Source organism: Microtus oregoni, unplaced genomic scaffold (assembly GCF_018167655.1).
Source record: "Microtus oregoni isolate MIOR12 unplaced genomic scaffold, Mior012 000010F_ref0000083, whole genome shotgun sequence".
Taxonomy (NCBI): domain Eukaryota; kingdom Metazoa; phylum Chordata; class Mammalia; order Rodentia; family Cricetidae; genus Microtus; species Microtus oregoni.
This window is the reverse complement of record NW_024543069.1, coordinates 17041444-17046322: the sequence shown is the minus strand read 5'-3', so window position 1 is coordinate 17046322 and position 4879 is coordinate 17041444.

Sequence of the window (4879 nt, the reverse complement as noted above, 5' to 3'; positions counted from 1 at the left end):
CAGGAATCTCAGAAGGATACTGCACCTGAGAACTGTCCTTCCCCATCTTATATTCCTCTCTAGGGCTGGGATTGAAGGCATGCACTACACAGTTTCTATAGCAACTAGTGTGGCTACAGGGATTAAAGGTGTGTGTTACTATAATCTGGTCTGTAAGGCTGACCAGTGGAACTGTTTTACTATCAGATTTTCAGGCAACCTTTATTTATTAAAATATAATTGAAATGCCACTACAAGTAAGGAAGATCTCACAATGAAAGGGAAATAGAATACAGCATCCAGGAAAGAGGAAGTAGATAGAAGAGAATAGTAAAGGACAGATAGCCAACATTAAAAGTCATTTGAAAAACTGTACAAAAACCTACTACTAATTTTTTTTAAAGGAAGTTCTATACAAAAGACTGAAGAGCACCATTGTCATTTGTGTTCTACCCTCTAGATATAACATGAGCACAAAGATTAGGAGCTTTGATATATTCAACATGTATCACTATGCCTAACAGAAGTCAAAATATATAAAATAACTGTTAAATGAAACTCTTGTAATAAACAGGTTACTAATAAGGTCCTTCTGATTCATGTTATTTCGTCAGATAACATTAGCTTTTCAGTTTTTTCAAAACAATCTATATTCTTTTTTGCTTATAAAAGTTACCGATGACAAAATAGTTAGGATTTATGACTTCAATGATTTATATACCATAGGCATTGTTGTTGTCTGTGAAATGACTATTTTTGAAATAGCGAATAATTCTTGGGAAAGTTCGGAATAAAAATGTGTAGTTGCCACTGAATTAATATGGTGATTGAATTCCTAGAAGACTTGTTTAATAATAACACCTTGTGAAAAATACTTAGCATTAATATGTGGAATGCTGTCTCATTTAGATTATTTAAGATAATTTTAGATTATTTAAGATAAATAGTCTGACATGGATAAGCTTCTGTGTGAAAGTCAGAAAGTCGTTTGGCACGTCTGAGAAGTCACTCTGCAACCTGCCTTATGAGGTGGCCCTGAACATTGTAGGAAATGAACCAGGCTTTTCATCTGGCTCTCTTCTAGGATAACGAAAATAACTATGGTCAATTTCAAAAACACCCCCTGGGGGGCACTGTAGCCCTGCTGAGAACCACTGTTCCAATTCCAGTGTGAAATCTAAATCCAAAAAGAATCTCTTCATTATTCCCACCACTGAGCATGCTTCGTATGATTTTTTTTTTAAATCTTTCTCAATTGAGATTATATCTCAGGTCTGGATTCGTGCTGACCCACTACACACTTAATGAGGAGTTACCAGTGAGAATAGTAAGGACTTCTGGTCAGGACGATCTATGACTTCACCTGGAAGACCACTTTTCCACCCTTTACCTCTACCTCAAAATCACAAAGACATAGCACAAAAATGTGAAGATACAGACTCATTCTCATAAATAAATGTCTCAAGGGAAGAATAAATATAGCAAAAAAAAACAAAAAAAGATGCAAGCAGTGGCTAGGAACTTTGAAAATAGATACAGAATCTTCACCTCCACATGGTAGCAGAGATGGAGGGAACAGTCATTGTGGACAAACAGAACAGACAGGTCAATAGTAGCCACCCTGGTTGCCCCACCCTCAAGTTTCCTCTCCCATTAACCAATTGTCATTTGTCCATTGTCACTGTTGCAGCCTCTAAACACACGTTCCCTACAACAGACAGCACAAGCAATAGCATCTCATCAGACTTCTTAACAATATTCTATAGCTTTTCAAAGTCTTTGAATGTAGATAATGCTGCAGAAACACCAAACACAGGAAGAAGGGAAGGTGGGAAGGAACCCACAATTGACTCCAGCAAGAATACTAAAGTAAGTGAGGGTAACATGTGGGGGAAAAAAAACCAATTAATATTTTCATGATCTCTTCTTTCTTAATTATTATTTTACATATATACATATATTAATAAATACGCCAGACAGTGGGGACACACACCTTTAATCCTAGCACTACAGAAGCAGAAGCAGGCAGATCTCAAGTTAGAGACCAACCTGGCCTACAGAACTGGTTCCAGGACAGCCAGTATGACATGGAGAAAGACTTCGTGAAAAACCAATCTTTATATATACAAGCTGCTGAGTCTACTTGGTGTTGCTTATATTCCTATGTATTTAGGGCTGATCACTTGATATGGGATGTATCCTATCCGAGGCTCCACCCTTAACTAATTGCTTGTAGTTTTTCACCTAGCAGGGAAGCTGAGACTTACGCTAAACTCCCATCACAATGGCATGTCAACTGTGCAGTCTTGCTCAGGCAACAGTGCTGAGATTTCACGGGGGCACTTTCCTTGTGGTAAACAGAGAATACGATCTGGAAGCAGGCATGGCCCTCTGGCTCTTATAATCTTTCTGTATCCTCTAAATGTTTCCTGAGGCTAAAGTGTATGAGTCATATTTTTGATATCAACTAAGATTGGACACACTATGGTCAATTGTTCTCTGCATTGTGACCAGTTATGGGTTTCTGTCATGGTCACCATCTTCTGGAAAAAGAAATTTCTTTGATGAAGGATGAGTGCTTCGTGTGTATGCAAAGACTGGGGCTATGATCCACAAGTCAGAGAATAGGCTGTGAGACAAGAAAATTAGTTGACACACAAATCTCCATTCCAGAAAAGATGTTAGAGAAAAAAGTATCCTCAGCATCCAAAATAGTCTCCCGATGTTAATCTACAACACAATTTATAGCACTCTTGTAAGCGTCTGACCTCGAATCTGTAGCTAGCTGACTGTGCTTGTTTTTTATAAAGACCTAAGTAATAGTTTGAGGACATTCTGGGAAAGCCCAAAGCTAGCCCTACTGTACTTATGTCATGGTCTCCAGATGATCACACTGGCCCTACGTGCCCATTTATGGTCTAACTGAACAGAAGACGAACGGGAAAGCACTATAAAACTAAAAATATCCACGCTCTTGTTATTTAATATGGCAGCGTCACCACATTGTTCCCTGAGAAGATTCGCTTGAACTGAGACGAGGGCTACCACAAAAAGAGCAGGGGGAAGAAATCAAGGTTCAGCAAAAACCCCAGTCATAACTGAGGTTCAAGAGCGGAGTAAAATCAAGGGTGGGAGGGGACTGAGTAACCAGAACACAGAGAAATGCAAATAAGACCAAACTCTACTTTGAGAGGCAGAATGTGGAACCCAAGGCCAGCAGGCATCTGAAGGTTTTACAGACTTTTACTGAGGTGTGGTTGTTGTTGTTGGTGTTGTTGATGTTGGTAGTTCTTTTGAAGTTTCATGCAATGTCTTTATTTATTTTCACACATACCCAACTCCTAATTCACTTCCCTCCCCTACCGCCCCCCCCCCCCGGCAGTTTTATGTCACATTTTTTTTTTCTCAAATCGTTCAAGGCCAATTTGTGTTGCCTAAATATTCATGCGTGTGTGTTCTCTTACTGGAGAGTGGTCAAATTAGGAAAAGCGGCACTCTTAGAGAAAACTCTCTTCCCCTCTGCCAGCAGGTAATACTTAGCAATAGCTCCAAGGATGGGTGTGGACTGTGTGTGCTCAATTCCTCTTGCTTCGTGTGATTTGGCCTGGCTTATCTTTGCACAGGTTTTTTTTTTTTTTAACATGTATTGTAACCACTGTGAAGTTGTGTGTACAGTTGTCCTGATCGTTCAGAAGGTAAAGCTTCCTTGTATGCATTTATCGCCTCAGACCCTTATGTTATTTCTGCCCCCCCTTCTACAGTGATTGCTGAGCCTTGAGAGTGGAGTTGTATTATCTATTTACTCTGTAGGGTTGAGAAGTCCACATTCCCTGCACCTTAGCCAGTCGGTGCTAGTCTCTATCTGCTGCAAACAAAATCTCTCAAATGAGGGAAGAGAGATGCATTGGTCTATGGGAATAATAAGTCATTAGAAGTAAGTTTAGTACTATGTCCATTCAGCACCGTCAAAGTAGTAGGATCTTCCCTAGGGCCTTTGACCCCCTAGTCACAGGGTCTTAGTCTAATAATGATGCCAGGTTTGGGTTTTACCATGTGTAACATTGGATATATATCCAATCAGAAAGTGAATGTTTACTTCCATGGTGTTCATGCCCCCATTTCCCAGTGGCATTTGCAAGCTAGTCACTATTATAGCTCAGAGGGTTCACATCTGGATATGACTGATAATTATTTTTCTCCTCAGTAGCTTGCATGATGGTATCCAGTACTATGAAAGTTAGCCAGTAGGGATGAAGGTTCAAGGTCAGTACCAGCTTGATTTCTCCATGTTTTTTATGACTCAAGAATGTAGTGTTTTCAGTAATAGAATCTTACCTTAAGTTCCAATGAATATAGAGCAACAGTAATAATATATAATGGTTAAGAATATGAAGCATTTTTAATTGTTTCTCAATGAAGAAAAAGATGTTGGGCGCATAATCCCAGCTACAGCCACAGAGCTAAAGGCTATGAGTTGCTGAGAAAAAAAGAGATTATTTTCTCTGAAATTGTAGCCCCTGATAAGCTGACCATGCTCAAGTAAAACGACACACCATCCAAAAATATTTGGGGAGCAAAAATTTGTCTCAAAGGATGATTTTAAGGACACAGTTTTGAATAGATATGGAAAGGAGGTATAAAGTGAGGAAGGATTGGAGACTGGGGTGTAAATGTGATCAAAACAAATTTTATGAAACTCTCAAAGAACTAATAAAATAAAGTATATTTGAAAGTAAAAGTAAATAAATGATTGTTCCACAGCTTTTCAGATATGTAAAATGAGCCTAGAAACACTAAGTGACATACAAGTTTGTATGTTAAATTGGTATAAGAGCCAATCGCAGAAATTGGGTCACCCAATTACTGTTTTGTTAGGGTTTGTTATTATTTTGTTATTGCT